Source organism: Festucalex cinctus, chromosome 21 (assembly GCF_051991245.1).
Source record: "Festucalex cinctus isolate MCC-2025b chromosome 21, RoL_Fcin_1.0, whole genome shotgun sequence".
NCBI lineage: Eukaryota > Metazoa > Chordata > Actinopteri > Syngnathiformes > Syngnathidae > Festucalex > Festucalex cinctus.
This window is the reverse complement of record NC_135431.1, coordinates 6,297,377-6,315,371: the sequence shown is the minus strand read 5'-3', so window position 1 is coordinate 6,315,371 and position 17,995 is coordinate 6,297,377. Positions and strand designations below refer to the sequence as shown.

Below are 17,995 nucleotides of genomic sequence, written 5' to 3'. Positions count from 1 at the left end.
TTTTTTTCAAACTCAAAAAAAAAAAACGACCATGTATAGTAAGGCTTTTTTTTTCAAACTCAAAAAAAAAAAAAAAAACGACCATGTATAGTAAGGCTTTTTTTTTAAGTAAAAAAAACGACCATGTATAGTAAGGCTTTTTTTTTCAAACTCAAAAAAAAAAAACGACCATGTATAGTAAGGCTTTTTTTTTTCCAAACTCAAAAAAAAAAAAAAACGACCATGTATAGTAAGGCTTTTTTTTTTTCAAACTCAAAAAAAAAACGACCATGTATAGTAAGGCTTTTTTTTTCAAACTCAAAAAAAAAAAACGACCATGTATAGTAAGGCTTTTTTTTTCAAACTCAAAAAAAACAAAAAAAACGACCATGTATAGTAAGGCTTTTTTTTTAAGTAAAAAAAAAAAAAACGACCATGTATAGTAAGGCTTTTTTTTAACACAAAAAAACGACCATGTATAGTAAGGCTTTTTTTTTCAAACTCAAAAAAAAAAACCGACCATGTATAGTAAGGCTTTTTTTTTCAAACTCAAAAAAAAAAAACGACCATGTATAGTAAGGCTTTTTTTTTCAAACTCAAAAAAAAAAAAAAACGACCATGTATAGTAAGGCTTTTTTTTTCAAACTCAAAAAAAACAAAAAAAAAACGACCATGTATAGTAAGGCTTTTTTTTTAAGTAAAAAAAAAAAAAACGACCATGTATAGTAAGGCTTTTTTTTTAACACAAAAAAACGACCATGTATAGTAAGGCTTTTTTTTTCAAACTAAAAAAAAAAACGACCAAGTATAGTAAGGCTTTTTTTTTCAAACTAAAAAAAAAAAAAAACGACCATGTATAGTAAGGCTTTTCTTTTTTTTAACTCGGAAAAAAAACGACCATGTAGTATAGTAAGGCTTTTTTTTTTCCAAACTCAAAAAAAAAAAACGACCATGTATAGTAAGGCTTTTTTTTTCAAACTCAAAAAAAAAAAAAAAAAACGACCATGTATAGTAAGGCTTTTTTTTTTAACTCGGAAAAAAAACGACCATGTATAGTAAGGCTTTTTTTTCCAAACTCAAAAAAAAAACGACCATGTATCGTAAGGCTTTTTTTTCCAAACTCAAAAAAAAAAAAAAACGACCATGTATAGTAAGGCTTTTTTTTTCAAACTCAAAAAAAAAAAAAAAAACGACCATGTATAGTAAGGCTTTTTTTTTAAGTAAAAAAAAAAAAAAAAAAAACGACCATGTATAGTAAGGCTTTTTTTTAACACACACAAAAAAAAACGACCATGTATAGTAAGGCTTTTCTTTTTTTTAACTCGGAAAAAAAACGACCATGTATAGTAAGGCTTTTTTTTTCAAACTCAAAAAAAAAAACGACCATGTATAGTAAGGCTTTTTTTTTCAAACTCAAAAAAAAAAACGACCATGTATAGTAAGGCTTTTTTTTTCAAACTCAAAAAAAAAACAAAAAAACGACCATGTATAGTAAGGCTTTTTTTTTAAGTAAAAAAAAAAAAAAAAAAAACGACCATGTATAGTAAGGCTTTTTTTTAACACACACAAAAAAAAACGACCATGTATAGTAAGGCTTTTCTTTTTTTTAACTCGGAAAAAAAACGACCATGTATAGTAAGGCTTTTTTTTTCAAACTCAAAAAAAAAAAAAACGACCATGTATAGTAAGGCTTTTTTTTTCAAACTCAAAAAAAAAAAAAAAAAACGACCATGTATAGTAAGGCTTTTTTTTTAAGTAAAAAAAAAAAAAAAAAAAAAACGACCATGTATAGTAAGGCTTTTTTTTTAACACACACAAAAAAAACGACCATGTATAGTAAGGCTTTTTTTTTCAAACTCAAAAAAAAAAAACGACCATGTATAGTAAGGCTTTTTTTTTCAAACTCAAAAAAAAAAAAAAAACGACCATGTATAGTAAGGCTTTTTTTTTAAGTAAAAAAAACGACCATGTATAGTAAGGCTTTTTTTTTCAAACTCAAAAAAAAAAACGACCATGTATAGTAAGGCTTTTTTTTTCAAACTAAAAAAAAAAAAAAACGACCATGTATAGTAAGGCTTTTTTTTTAACACACACAAAAAAAAACGACCATGTATAGTAAGGCTTTTTTTTTCAAACTCAAAAAAAAAAAAAAACGACCATGTATAGTAAGGCTTTTTTTTTAAGTAAAAAAAACGACCATGTATAGTAAGGCTTTTTTTTTCAAACTCAAAAAAAAAAAAAAAAACGACCATGTATAGTAAGGCTTTTTTTTTCAAACTCAAAAAAAAAAAAAAAAAACGACCATGTATAGTAAGGCTTTTTTTTTAAGTAAAAAAAAAAAAAAACGACCATGTATAGTAAGGCTTTTTTTTTAACACACACAAAAAAAAACGACCATGTATAGTAAGGCTTTTTTTTTCAAACTCAAAAAAAAAAAACGACCATGTATAGTAAGGCTTTTTTTTTTCAAACTCAAAAAAAAAAAAAAAACGACCATGTATAGTAAGGCTTTTTTTTTTAAGTAAAAAAAACGACCATGTATAGTAAGGCTTTTTTTTTCAAACTCAAAAAAAAAAAACGACCATGTATAGTAAGGCTTTTTTTTTCAAACTAAAAAAAAAAAAAAACGACCATGTATAGTAAGGCTTTTTTTTTAACACACACAAAAAAAAACGACCATGTATAGTAAGGCTTTTCTTTTTTTTAACTCGGAAAAAAAACGACCATGTAGTATAGTAAGGCTTTTTTTTTTCCAAACTCAAAAAAAAAAACGACCATGTATAGTAAGGCTTTTTTTTTCAAACTAAAAACAAAAACAAAAAAAACGACCATGTATAGTAAGGCTTTTTTTTTTTAACTCGGAAAAAAAACGACCATGTATAGTAAGGCTTTTTTTTTCAAACTAAAAAAAAACAAAAAACGACCATGTACAGTAAGGCTTTTTTTTTCAAACTCAAAAAAAAAAAAAAAAAAACGACCATGTATAGTAAGGCTTTTTTTTTAAGTAAAAAAAAAACAAAACAAAAAACGACCATGTATAGTAAGGCTTTTTTTTTAACACACACAAAAAAAAACGACCATGTATAGTAAGGCTTTTCTTTTTTTTAACTCGGAAAAAAAACGACCATGTATAGTAAGGCTTTTTTTTTTCCAAACTCAAAAAAAAAAAAAAACGACCATGTATAGTAAGGCTTTTTTTTTCAAACTCAAAAAAAAAAACGACCATGTATAGTAAGGCTTTTTTTTTCAAACTCAAAAAAAAAAAACGACCATGTATAGTAAGGCTTTTTTTTTCAAACTCAAAAAAAACAAAAAAAAAACGACCATGTATAGTAAGGCTTTTTTTTTAAGTAAAAAAAAAAAAAACGACCATGTATAGTAAGGCTTTTTTTTTAACACAAAAAAACGACCATGTATAGTAAGGCTTTTTTTTTCAAACTCAAAAAAAAAAACGACCATGTATAGTAAGGCTTTTTTTTTTCAAACTCAAAAAAAAAAAACGACCATGTATAGTAAGGCTTTTTTTTCAAACTCAAAAAAAAAAAAACGACCATGTATAGTAAGGCTTTTTTTTTCAAACTAAAAAAAAAAAACGACCATGTATAGTAAGGCTTTTTTTTTTCAAACTAAAAAAAAAAACGACCATGTATAGTAAGGCTTTTTTTTTTAACTAAAAAAAAAAACAAAAAAAAAAACGACACGACTGTTTTTTCCTTTGAAAGCAGACAAAATGACATCTTAACTTTTTTTTCCCCCTTCAAGTGTTCTGTGTTCACCTCATGCACTTTTTCTGATCTTGGTTTTGTACAAATAAAAAAATATTTCATCGACCAGATGTGGTGTGGTTTGTGTTGACTTTTCCCAACGTATGTTAGTGCAATGACAACTCATCAGCAAGTTCTGGAGAAGCCTGACAACGATCATCACCTGCTTGACATGGATAACAGGCTGCATAGTGTGTCCCGAGGACCAGGGTTGAAAAACATTGGGTTCAAAAGTTGTGAGGGGGAAAAAAAGTTCTCCACATAGAAATGAGTGGCTTGGGTGCAGTACATGTCCCCAAGCAGATGACGCACTCCCTGGAAGTGTGACGTTTTAGGTTAGTATATCTTGGTTTCGGCTCGTTTGTCATTGTTCAATAATGTGATAAAACAATAAGCGTGTCGTTATAAGACGCGCATCATTCGAGCTGCCAATGAAATATAGTTAAAAAAACAAAAACAAGAGGAATCGTTGAGAATCCGTTTGGGTGGTCAATCAAAGTCGTGGTGAAAGTTTTGAGGAAAACGGCGAAGCAACTGAGGTACGATGTAATAGTGCCCTCCTGTGGATGACTGGGGCAACTGCACTCAGGTTGGGAATAGGTTTGATTTGTTCGTGAGCTGTTAAGAGATAAAACACACGTTGGATTCATACTTGAGTAGATTAAATAGCTGACTGCCAGGATGTGGATGCGGGATTTAAAAGTAATACCCATAAAAAATAACAAAAGAAAGACTTACCTGGTGGTGTTAACGGCTGGTGGGGGTTGAGGGTGCACCTAAACGATCAAGCGCAAATTACAAGATACTCATCACCTTCATTAATTTTCGCTCGGAGCACCAGGAATGGTGGCCTAAAGGAATAAGACAATGACTCCCATACTGGAGGTACCGCGTTCGATCCCTGGTGACGGCAGTCCTTTTCAATAACTTGAGAATTAATTCCTTAAAAGTTGGAAGGTTGTGGAATCGAACCAGCGTCTACCGCAACCGAAACCTTTGTCGCAGACCACTGGGCCAGATTGCCGGTGAAAGAGTTTGAATCTTCTCGCATATATTGCGTAATGTACTCACGTGGAAATCCTATAAATACATAAAATTCAACGCCGATAACCTTCAACCGTGATGGCCGAATGGTATAAAACTTTGCCTTTGGTTCAAGTGATTCGAGTTCGATTCCCGCTTGCGCACCCTCGCCCAAACAAACATAACGACGAAGTCGAAAGGTTGCAGAAAACGAGGATCGAACACGCGAACAAGTAAACCGAAGGCAATGTCGTATACCACTCGACCACGTCGGCTTTGAGAACAACCTGATTTTCGGTTCTATTCATAGCATGAATGGTTGTATTGTTTGCGCAACATTTGACACTCTATGGGATAAATACGACCAAGCGGACGAAGTGTGATAAGCAAGCTTGTCCTAATGGTTAACGACACGGTCTCCAGTTCCACTGAGCCAGGTTCGATCCCCCGGTCAAGCAACACTAGATTTTATGTCCAAAAGCAGTTGAAGGACTTTTTATTGTTCTCTTGGTTAAATAAAGCTTTTTTTTTAAAAAAAGAAAAAAAAATCACGTGATGACGTTACCGAAAACCTATTTAAGCTGTGACTAATTGAACGAGCAATCTTTCTTTTCTTCACCAGCCTGACATCACGTCGACATCCTCCGCCTGCTGTTCTCCACTCATCTCGACGAGATCACCGAAAGATTTGCCAAAAGGTTTGTTTAAAGATTCGTCTTGCACTCGAACTTGTAACTTTCAACATGTTCACCCTTTTCCAGCATGCAAACCTCTTGCTGGCATGCTAGCTAAAATGTTTGCTCGATCAATTCACGTCAACCGCGTGCTCGAATGAAACGAACGCATTATTTTACACGTTTGGCGATAAATGCTCGCGGTCAGTAAAGTACCTATTTGCTTTTTAACTGATTTTTTTTTTTCCCCCTTTCCAGGGTCTGGAAGAAAGAGCACCGTTTGACCGAAGGTAGGTTACCAACGTGTGTACATTTAACAACTTCAATGAGAATTAACTCTTAACGTTATTTAAATTTGTACACAGGCTTGTATGGACTCCCCTTTGAAATTAAGTTCCTTAATTCCGCTATTTTTTTTTTTTTATTTTTTTTTTTGGGCCATGGCGTTGAGCTTTTTTTTTTTTTTTTTTGCTAAGTGTTTTCATGTTTCTAATCTATGTTAACGTCACCGCGTCTTCAGCCATTGACACGACGTCCAGCTCAGCCCTGTTTTCGTCACTGGTGAGACACAAACACTCAAACACGTTAAAATGTAATAGGTTTTAATTTTTCAGGCACACCGTGAAGACGAGGACATGTCAGGTGACTTGCACGGACCATTTCTGAAATGCTACTTTTTTTTTTCTTCTTCTTCTTCTTCTTCTTCTTCTTCTGTGCAGGTAAAAACAGCATGTTGACTTCAACCAGAGCTGCCCGAGGAACAAGAATTGTGTCATCACTGGGTTTGTGCATGCTGCAAAACAAAATGGCTGACGTGAACATTTGATAAACTTTTCTTTTTTCTCTTTTTGTAGTTCCCCCAACGTTGCACCGAACAGCGCTTTCTCGTGGGACCCTCTAAGGTACATTTACCAAAATAGATGAGTTGACTTTTGTGCTGACACGTTAACGTTGGGTTTCTTCTGCTTATGTCCACTAGGTGGTGCCAAAGCATCTCTGCTGGGCCGTGGAGAACCACTTCTTGTCTTGAATTGGCCATCATGGAGAAACCGCTTGGCCACAAAGATCCTGCACCTGTCGGGGAGAAAAGACAAACATATCTTCATTGCTGCTGCTGAATTTTTTTTTATTTTTTTTTTGACACATTGTTAATAAAAAGAAGTAGAAGCTGGACTGGTTTGAGTACGCTCTGTCAATGCATGTCACTTGAATGTTTTCTTGCTGGTCAACTTCCTGTGAAAGCAGCCGAGTCATCACTGACAATCCCAGAATCAACCTCGCAGGTCCTCGTCTGCACTGGTGGGTTTCATCTTGTGTCAAATTAAATTTGCTGCATTTCTGGCAAAAAAAAAAAAACGACTTAACACTACCCACCCCCCTTCTTTTTGTAGACTCCACTTGACCAGGCAGTGACTGTCGTCCACCACGTTTGTTGGTGCTGCATTGATCATCAGCTTGACGCAATTGACGGTAAGCTTTGAAGTTTAACTCGGCGAGCTTCTCCATCTCTTACAATTAGGGCTGAACAATTTTTTAAATTTTTTAAAATTGCGATTTTGATTTTTGCAATTCTTGATTTAGCTTTTTAGTCACAATGTAACATTTGTAACATTTCCAAACGTGACTGAAACTGACATACCATCAAAATATTAATCTATTAGTCAAACAATGCAAGAACACGAGGTTGCGTAAGAGGTAATCCTTTAAGAATGGTTCAAGTTAAGGCAAAACCTACAGTACTACTTAGCGCCATGTTTAAATATGCTTATTCTGTGTAACCAAAAAAAGTTTTTTACGTTTTGCACTAATATACATGTTCCTTGAAAATGCATGTAAATAAATATCTTCCCCATACTCCCGTATTTTTGCGTTACACTTAACTGCTTCAAACAGCTTTATCATTAAATTCATATCTTGGTATTAAATCGTTTGGCCTTTTTACTGTAATTAGTGTAAAAATCACGAATATTTCTGATTGGATTAATTGTGAAAAGGTAATTTTTATTTGTTAGTGTCAGAAAAACATTCAAAGAGCTCCAAGAGGTATTTTTAAAATAATTCTACAGATATTAAATGGCATTTCTTGTTACAAATTTAAGACACTTAAAATAATGATCAATTAAATAATTTGAATTAAGGTTTAAGTTTAGAAATTTACATTTATGAATATACAATTTCAATAACATGCTGATTAATTTACTTTGGACAAGTTTTAATTTAGACAAATTTTAATTTTGTTTTATTTTTTTGACTAAAATTAAAGTTTTTGTTGTATTTTAGTCATCCGATTTTTTTATCCAATTGTAGTCAACTAATTTGACAGTCAATTTTTCTTCAACATACATTTCAACTTTTATACAGAAAATTATAACCCCTATTTGTAACTACAGCGTCTTTAATTATTTAAATGAAACATGTTGAACTGAAAATAACTTAACCTAAATTTTAAAAAAGTGCAGAATTGCTTGAGATGAATTTTACAGTTGCACAATGGATGTAAACATGTTTTAAACATTAAAGTGCAGTGAACACTAAACAGTTTAAGTGGTTCTTGTCGCCAACTTTCGTTTGTCATTGAAATTGTTCCACAATTTTAGTCATCGTTGGTCTCAATAAAAAAATGCTTCCATTTTTAGTTTTCGTTTAACTTTTCGTTGCCAAAATTCTCACTGCTTTGGACCTCGAACCGGACGTCAGCCGTTGGCGTGTTCTGCTCTGTCCAACTGTAAAGGATAATGTATCCGCCATCTTATTTTCAGTCTAGACTGCGTATTAATTGTAGTAAAAAATGTTCCGTTCGTTAGCTTTCTGCATTAACGTGATTCTAACCAGACTTCTGTGAAGTCTACTGTACGCCCAAGCACTTATTTTGGCTCATTCCCGACACTGCATTTCACATTAGCATGCTTAGCGACTCCCGTTTTTGCCTTTGTGAAAGCGCTACTTTTTAGTCGGGTAGTTTATTTGTCACCACGAAACTTGTTACTGCGACTGCATGCGAACTTATTAAATCTTATTAAATAAATCAACTTATTAAATCTATCCGTTCTGCCGTGGAGCAAGTTAGCTCAGCGCCGCGTGTTCTCAATCACAAACTGTTTTGTCAACTTGTCAAGCTGCCACGAAAAAAGTAAAAGTACCTCCGGGTGAACTCTGCGACGGCTGTTTTTTTTTTTTTTTTTTAAATAAAAGATAAGATCCCTTTAAATAAAACCGCCGCTTTAACAATATCAAAACCGGACTGAGATTGCAATTTCAGGCTCAAAATATAACATGTTTACATCCATTGTGCAGCTGTAAGATTAATCTCAAGCAATTATGCTTAGTTTTTTTTTTTTTTTTAAATTTAAGTGAAGTTATTTTCAGTTCAACATGTTTCATTTAAACAATAGACGCCGTATTAAATGTCTTGCGTGTTTAAAGTGATACTTTACAGATTTCAGCAGTAAAAAGTTAGAGATAGTTTGGCTTTTTTGACATGAATCTCTTTCATCCTCACCTCCAGTGTGTGCGATCATCACTGACTGACCCCTGACAGCGTTCTATGACTCGAGTTCTGGTCCTGTGTTGGACGAGAGGAAAACGGTCCAGCAAGCTAGCTGGGGTCACGGAAATAAAAGCATTTTTCTTCTCAAAACAATTTGTGTTCAAGAGTGATACATTTGCATCATTAAACTCTTTTTTTTTTTTCTTTTTTTTTTTCCCCCCCCTGAAAAAGGTCAGGCGCCATTACCGCCAGGCACTACTTTTCTGTTTGTTCGTATCGCTGCATGCAGCTGATAGACGCGCACTAATCTGCAAGTTGTCTTGACGGCGGAAGGAGCGACTATCAACTGTCTGCAGGGCGCCGTGCAGTGATACGAACGAACAGAAAAGTAGTGCCTGGCGCTAACGGCGTCTGACATTTTTCAGAAAAGGAATTTAATGATGCAAATGTATCACACTTTTAAACACAAATTGTTTTTATAAGAAAAACGCTTTTATTTCTGTGACACCAGCCAGCTTGCTGGACTATTTTCCTCTCGTCCAACACAGGACCAGAACTCGTGTCACAGAACGCTGTCAATGCTGATCGCACACACTGGAGGTGAGGATGAAATTGAGATTCATGTCAAAAAAGCCAAACTATCCCTTTAACATTTTTTTTTATAATAAATTTTATAACTTATTTTTCCTGTACAATTAACCGCTTTAAAAGGGCATTTTGGCACTTGCTGTCAACTGAAAATGACATCACGTGTTGAAGGGCTCAGGTAACAACTGGTAAACATTAGGTAACCATGATTGGTTGTTACCTGAGCCCTCAACATGTGTGATGTCATTTTCAATCGACAGCAAGTGCCAAAATGCCCTTTAAGCTGTTAATTGTACATGAAAAATAATGAAGTTATCAAATTAAACAAAAATAACTGTACTGCTAAAAATTGGAAAATGTGTAAAGTATCCCTTTCAACTAGTTACAAATGGGAGTTATAATTTTCTGTATAAAAGTTGAAATGTATGCTAAAGGAAAATAGACTCAACGGTCAATTTAGTAGACTAAAATAAAATGACTAAATTACAACTAAAACGTTAATTTTAGTCAGACTAAAGTTTCTTGTTGAAATTAAGACTGGTCCAAAGTAAATTAATATCGGCGTGTTATTGAAAATTTTATATCCATAAATGTACATTTCTAAACTTAAACATTTATTCAAATGATTTGACTGAAATTTATAATTAAGTCTCAAATTTGTAACGAATGTCATTTGATATCCATGCAAAATGATTTAATAAAACTAAATACCTGAAATGTTCTGCCGCAGGTGCCGAGGAACATGGCGGGCTTCCTGGTGATGCAGCCGTGTGAGGGATGAGGGCCAAAATCCCCCAAGTTGTCAGTTCCACTTCTGTGCCGGTTGGTGGCTTTCATCACATCTCAAATGTTTGCTGCACAACAAGTTGGCTCACTGTCGTTTTGTCTTACTCATGTTCAGTTGTCTTAGGTCTGCGTGATCCGCTCCAGCTGGCTCACTTCACCTGGTGACAAGGAGACAGCAATCAAGTCATCCAACTTTTTTTTTTTTCCCCCTTAATTTTTCAGTCTGTTTTATTTTTAAGTTTGGTTTTTTTTTTTTTTTTACTTTTTTAATGTATTTTTGTTTTATTTTTCTGCATTTTCAACATGTGTTCTTTAAAAAAATAAAAAATAAAAGTTGACAAATTGCATCTTTTCTGAACTCTTCTTGTAATGTTACATTAAACCAAATACATTATAAAAGCTCTTCAAATGTACTTTGTCAAATGAAGGGGTGTGGCTGTGTTGCTTGGGAGGCGGGGTTATGCAAATTACTGAACAGGAAGCAATCTGATTGGTAGGTTCTGGAATAAGTGGCAGAATCCGATTGGTTGGTCCCAAAAGTGGGCGGGGTTTATGCAAATTAAGGCGTCTGATCATTTGCATAAGTGGGTGCGGCTATGCAAATGAGGCGATATTCACGAGTTATTGCTGAAAAGTGGGCGTGGTTATGTAAATTAATTTGCATACAGCCTGCTGATTGGTCGCTTCTGAGAGGGCGTGGCCAGTTATGCAAATTAATTATGATTTTCCCTGAAGTAGGTGGAGCTATGTCCAGCCATTTGCATGTTGAACTTTAATTGTAGCAAGAAAGCATTTTTCAAGCCTTGAATGGACTGCAAGTAGATTGTTCAGGTTGTTCTCGAAGATGTTTTGGCCTCCGGTGCGAGCAGGCTTCCTCGACGCGTGCTGAAAATGACGCCATCTGGCCATGAGGACGAGCCGAAGAAGTCTTCAAGCACCACCGAAACGATCCACTTGCAATTCATTCAAGGCCCTGAGAATAAAACCACCTGAACGCAACGACGCCGACAAAACCGTCACGATTTGAAAACTCAGTGCAGTTGGAAATGAAACACGGAGACACTCTTTTTCAGTTGAAAAAATATATTTGACTTTAGAAAAGCAGCTTTTTTGGACACAGAAATAACATTGGACTCAATTTACCAACACTGGTTGACAGGATGGACGTGGAAGCAGTAGCGCACGACAGACACCATGTTGTGTGTGTGATGTCACAGGAGCACAAGCGACGACGTCGCCATCTCTCCGTGGGCCAAAACACAACAAACACGCTAACAGACAACATCATTCAATGCTTCTGAACATGTGCCAAAGAATTTTTTTTTTCATACTATTATTTACACAATTGGGCAAAAATAACATCAATTGATTAATTTCAAAATACCTTCGTGTTATTTTGCCAATCATTTCATAAAGCACATGTTCACAAGCATCAAATGATGTTCTGCTGTTAAAGCGCACTGAGAAATGGCTTAGTGACATCACACATCACACAACATTAGCCTTCAAATAGCGCACACACCTGTCCTTGAGCAGCGTGCTGTCAATGTGGCACATCCGCAACGTCCTCAAGTCTCGAGTCTGTTGGCTGCGTGTGCGTCCAAGACCTCCTCCATCATGTCAGGAAACAAAAAAAAAAAAAAAAAGGAGTCAGTCATGCTCGTTCACATCAAATCGCTCACAACAGCTAAGTCCAATGCGAACTAGCTCAACCAAAAAAAAACTGACATTAACGATGCCAAATTGCCATTAAAATACCTCCGTTAAAAATCATTAGCAAACATTAGCATGTGGAATCATCAGTAAAAGCACAACAATTTTTTAACATTTTCTTCTAAAATTATTTCTATGTGCATTTAAAGTAGCCAAACATCGCTTAATACCATGTTGAAGTCAACAGACCACACGGAACAACATGCAGAGCTTCTACTTGTTCACTCACGACATTTGTTGACATGATCTATCTGTCAATCGACGATGTCCACATAAGCCAAGAAATAAGACAAAGTGTACCTAATAGTTGGACACTTGATTAGGTACACTTGAGGGCTACCAATTGACACCTCGTGACTTGTATACACGAGTCAAAACAACAACTAGGGTGTACCTAAGAACTCGGCCATTTTGGAAAGTCATCATTTACATGAACGCAACCAAAAAAACAACTGGCCGAATCATCTCTCTATAGACCAGGGGTGTCCAAACAACGGCCCGGGGGCCATTTGCGGCCCGCCGTCCATTTATTAGTGGCCCGCGACGTTTGCTAAAAATGGCATTTGACTCAGTTCAAATAAAATTAGAGCTGTCAAACGATTACATTTTTTAATCAGATTAATCACTTACTTAAAAAAAGCTTTTTTCCCCCCAACATTTTTGCCCGCTGCATACGCTCATCCTACTTTTTCTAATCAATTAATTATTTGCATAATTTAAAATGGGGAAAAAATGACCTATGGCATATGTAAACATTTATTAAATTATTTACTTGAATGCATGTAGTTATGTTTATTGCTCAAACTCCACAGCTACCTTTAATGTAACCGTCCACTATCGGCTAAAAAGGATAATCTGCGGTCAAAATTAATAGTGTGATTAATCTGTGGTAATACAATGATTAATGCGATAATTTTTTGTGATTAATTAATTAGTTAACGCTTTAACTTTGGCAGCACTAAATAAAATAGAAACAAAAATGTTTAGAGATGGTCAAAGTAAGAAGGGAAGGTGTCGAAAAACACAGGTGCTATTAAAGGTTATATTATTGAACTAAAACTAACGAAAAAACAAAAAATTCAAAAAACAATTTCGTTAACGAATTAAAATAAAAATGAAGATGCTTTTTAAAAAAAGAAAACTAACTGAAGCCACATTTTATGTTTACAAAACTAACAAAAATAAAACTAACTATAATTATAGCCAAAATGTCCATCATTTTAGTCTTTGGTAATTAATTTAACGCATGAGCCTTTGGGGATGATTTTAAATGTGATTTTTAGTAGATTTATTTTGATATAAACCGGAATAATGATGTCACGCCCATGGTGTTTTTTTTTTTTTAATGTAACGCACGAGTAATACACATTAAAAAAAAAAAAAAAAACTCAACTACATTTAAAAAAAGCAAAACTCAAAATAAAAACTAAAATGAAAAATTATACTCAATAACCCTACTGCCATATTACAAATAAATTGGTTTATATATTGTAGCATTTTTCGAAATACGCTAAAGCACAAATAAATAATTTGTAAAATTTTTAGGACTAAACACAATTTCTCTTCATAACATTATGTGGCCCTCAAATGAAATGTTTGGACACCCCTGCTATAGGCCAAAGACAATTCAGCTACTACACAACACTGCCACACGCAGAACCACACAACAAGTACATCATTCAAAGCTCCTGAACATGTGCTTTTATTTAAGTTTTTTTTTTTTTTGTACAAATAGTATTTATTTTAAAAAAGGAGGCAACATAATGTCAAACTAATATATTTTTGGTAAAATATTTTTATTTTTTTTTAATTTTGTTTGTAAGTTGTTTATATTTTCTAAATAATTATTTTTGAAAATGGCAAAATTGAAAATGGAAAAATGGCCTATGGCATATGTAAACATTTATTAAATGCTTTACTTTAATGCATGTAGTTATGTTTATTGCTCAAACTCCAACAGCTACCTTTAACGTAACCATCCGCTGTTGGCTAAAAAGGATCATCTGTGGTAATAAAAAGATTAATGCAATAATTTTTTTGTGATTAATGAATTAGATAACACTTTAACTTTGACAGCACTAATAAGTAGGCAACATAATATCAAACTAATAGATTTTTTTAAATACATTTGAAAAAATACATTTTTATTTAGTTTGTAAGTTGTTTATATTTTTTCATTTGAGCAACACAAATGTAATTTTTAAAAAAGCACATGTTCAGAAGCATTGAATGTTGTTCTGGTGTGTGTCTAAGTACATCAAGCGGAAGTCAAAGTTCACTGAAAAATGGCTAAGTGGCATCAGACACGCCCCCTCAAGCACACAGCATGGCAAACTGTGTAAAATAAAGTACACTTACCTGTCAAAAAGCAGTTTCCCAATTGCACGGTTGTAGCGCAGACTCATCCATGTCCCAAACGGCCTCGATCCGGTCACCAAAACAGAAATGGAAGCAGTGAGTAGTGCTCATTTGCATATCGTAGGTGCTAATTTGCATAAAACACTTTATTTTCATACAATTGAAAATCACTTAAATTTTCAAGTCACTACTTCATAAACATCATATTAATGAAGTTTTGACGACTGGCTGGCTGTCGATGATTTTTCATAAAATGCAAGTGATACATGCAGTCGGCAAGCACTTCAGTGCCTTCCAAATTAAGCCACTCCCCCACCCGCTCGCTCCGCTCTGCTGACTCCACCCTTTTACGCCCATCACCCGCACAAGACCGACCCACGCCGCTTCTGCCCCGCCCTCTACAACAGATGCACGTCACGACGCGATCAGTGACACCTGCACGATCTGTGACGCGCATGCGCAGAAGATCGGCAATCTCGCTCACTACGGCAACCACATCGGTGCCTTATTTATTTTACTGATTTATTTTATTTTATTTTTTTACCGTTGTCGGTATGCTAAAAGGGTCGTGTTTGCCTTTGGAAAATGATTGCTTGCACTTTATTGGAATTAAATTGTTTTTGACCACACAACCGAAACATGGGTTTGTTTGTTTTGTTTTTTTTAGGTAACGACACGCGTCCGAAGAGTACTCACCGGTTCACACCCACAACAAATTTAGCGTCTTATCGAAACATACTCTGGATACTGTAATTATAATTTATGTGAGAGTGGGTACGAATTATATTTATTGTCTTTAGAACAATGTTTGGCCAATATCATAACATAGGGTTTGAGGCTGGGGTCATTTAAAACAAACACCCACACGCACCACAGAATTACTGTAAAGTATAACAATGTTCATCTATAGGATTAAAAGTTACTTAGTTTTGTTAAATGCATCAGTAATCGACATTTGTTTCTAATTTAATCATGTTTTTACGAACGCATATAAATGTATTTGTTTTAGTGTTGTTGCCGTAGTTAACGATCCAAGATGGCCGATCTTCTGCGCATGCGCGTCACAGATCGCGCAGGGGTCACAGATCGCGCTTAACAATGCTGCATTCGAGAATTGGTGGGGGGCGCCGAAGCAAAATTGCGAGAAGGCAAGTTTGCTGGAGGTCAAAATAAGTTTTGAGGACAAAAATAAATAAATCCACCATTTTGCTTGTTTACATTTGCCGCCAACGCTTTCAGGTCGGAATTGGGAAATTCGAATGCAGCATCAACTAAATGCATCAGCTTTTGCTTTAATCCTGCTGGCTATTTTTTGTATTTATGATTATTATTTCACATCTCGTTTTTGACAAGTAGAGTAATAAATACATTTTACATTGAACAATAGTATTGTATCTCGTTAGATTGTGGAAACCAATGATCTGAATATATGACTGAATAGACGATAGGCCATACACGCCCGTGTAAACAGTTGAAGCCACAAGGCGGCCATCTTGCTCCTCCCATTTCGCGAGCAGACTACTGTATAAACTACTATTTTTTTAACAAGTTAAAAAATAAACAAGTGGACGGTATGTGCTGTTTTGAAGACCCCCTTTTGTTTTATCGCTCAGTTCCTTGGACCCCAATATTTTATTTGGCAGAGGCATCCTTTCTTGAATTACAACAATATTTATTTAACTAAAAAATATTTTTTTTTCTTCTGTAAACATCATTAAGCATATAATTTATACATGTTTAAGGCAAGTTGTAAAATGGCTGAAGTCCACTTGTTAACTTTAACACATTTAAAATAGCATAAATCATGCTGTTTCTACTAAGTACTGTCTAAAATGTTATTTCGATAGTTTAAATGCCGAGAAGCGTTTCTTGGGAGGAGCAATATGGCGGCCTCAAAAGTCTTCACCTATCGGCTATCCAGAAGCATAAACAGATCAGTGGTGTAAACGAACGTAAATGTTTTTATCTAATCGAAGTCAACTGAAGACGCGCTAGACATGAGACGATGGTTTCGTTTAAACAAAAACATACATTTAGAGGACCATGCAGTGGAAAAGGTTAGCATGAGTTACCTTTTCACAAGCGTCGCCACTTTTCTTCAGCGGACGTCCAGATAGACGGGCAGCAGCCGATGTGGAGACAATATTCCTTTATTGTGGACCCCTCTGTACATGTAAATAACAATCCAAAATTACCTACTAACGTAAATTCGACCATATGTTCCAGGTCAGTGGTGTTCACGAAGCTAGCAAAATGGCAAGTCAAACGAGTCTTCATTGTATTTCCGGTCGGTGTTCAACTTCCGGGTCGCAGCTAAATCGAGCGCTAAATAATATTAAATGCTGTAATGCTGAATTTTAAATTTAAATAGAATAAATTTTAATTTTAAATTAAAAAAAACGCCAATTTATAGTGAGGCAATTTTTTTTTGTTAATAAAAAAAAAAAAAACGGCCATTTATAGGAAGGCGTTTTTTGTTTGTTTGTTTGTTTGTTTTTAAATGACCAAGTATAATAAGGCAATTTTTTTTAATTAAAAAAAAAAAGTCCATGTATAGGAAGTCACTTTTTTAAACGATTATGTATAGCAAGGCAATTTTTTAATTAAAAAAAAACCCGCCCATTTATAGTAAGTCAATTTTTTTGTTAATAATAAAAAAAAAAAACGGCCATGTATAGTAAGGCGGGTTTTTTTGTTTGTTTTGTTTTTTAACGACCATGTATGGTAAGGCAATTTTTTTTGTTAATAAAAAAAAAAAAAAAATGGCCATGTATAATAAAGCTTTTTTTTTTTTAAACGACCATGTATAGTAAGCAATTTTTTTTTTAAATTAAAAAAAAAAAAAAAAAACGGCCATGTATAGGAAGCATTTTTTTACATAAAAAACGACCAATTTTTTTTTTTTTTTAAACGACCATAGTAAGGCATTTTTTTTTAACGATCATGTATAGTAAGGCGTTTTTTATTTGATTAAAAAAAAAACGACCATGTATAGTAAGACGTTTTTTATTTTGTTAAAAAAAAAAACATTGGTGTTTTTTTTGTTAAAAAAAAAAAAAAAGACCATGCCAATATATAATACCATACCATACCATACCATACCATACAAGGCGTTTTTTTCCCCCTAAAAAAAAACAACCATGTATAGTAAGGCGTTTTTTTTTTCCCCCTAAAAAAACGACCATGTATAGTAAGGCATTTTTTTTTTCTCTTAAAAAAACGACCATGTATAGTAAGGCGTTTTTTGATTAAAAAAAAACGACCATGTATAGTAAGGCGTTTCTTTTCCCCTAAAAAAACAACCATATATAGTAAGCCGTTTTTTTCCCCCTAAAAAAACGACCATGTATAGTAAGCCGTTTTTTTCCCCCTAAAAAAACGACCATGTAAAGTAAGGCGTTTTTTTTCCCCCTAAAAAAAAAAAACACCATGTATAGTAAGGCGTTTTTTCCCCTAAAAAAACGACCATGTATAGTAGGGCGTTTTTTATTTATTGATTTATTTTTTAATGACCATGTAGAGTAAGGCATTTTTTTTTCTCTTAAAAAACGACCATGTATAGTAAGGCGTTTTTTTCCCCTAAAAAAAAACGACCATGTAGTAAGGCGTTTTTTTCCCCCTAA

General features: G+C 34.2%; 2 long non-coding RNA genes across 3 annotated transcripts; one reads left to right on the top strand and one right to left on the bottom strand.

Moving 5' to 3' along the window:
- Positions 1-5,317: 5,317 nt before the first annotated feature.
- Positions 5,318-6,846, top strand: LOC144010363 (uncharacterized). Its single transcript, XR_013281191.1, has 7 exons — positions 5,318-5,464; positions 5,699-5,730; positions 5,961-6,001; positions 6,160-6,222; positions 6,295-6,342; positions 6,420-6,739; positions 6,832-6,846. It is a non-coding gene; the product is annotated as an uncharacterized LOC144010363 (long non-coding RNA).
- Positions 6,026-16,438, bottom strand: LOC144010362 (uncharacterized). 2 transcript variants are annotated; one of them, XR_013281190.1, is made up of 6 exons: positions 14,373-16,438; positions 11,824-11,911; positions 10,227-10,459; positions 6,615-6,778; positions 6,353-6,514; positions 6,026-6,233 (listed from the first exon to the last, which is right to left on the bottom strand). It is a non-coding gene; the product is annotated as an uncharacterized LOC144010362 (long non-coding RNA). The 2 variants fall into 2 exon arrangements; XR_013281189.1 differs by lacking the exon at positions 6,615-6,778.
- Between the last annotated feature and the right edge of the window lie 1,557 nt (positions 16,439-17,995).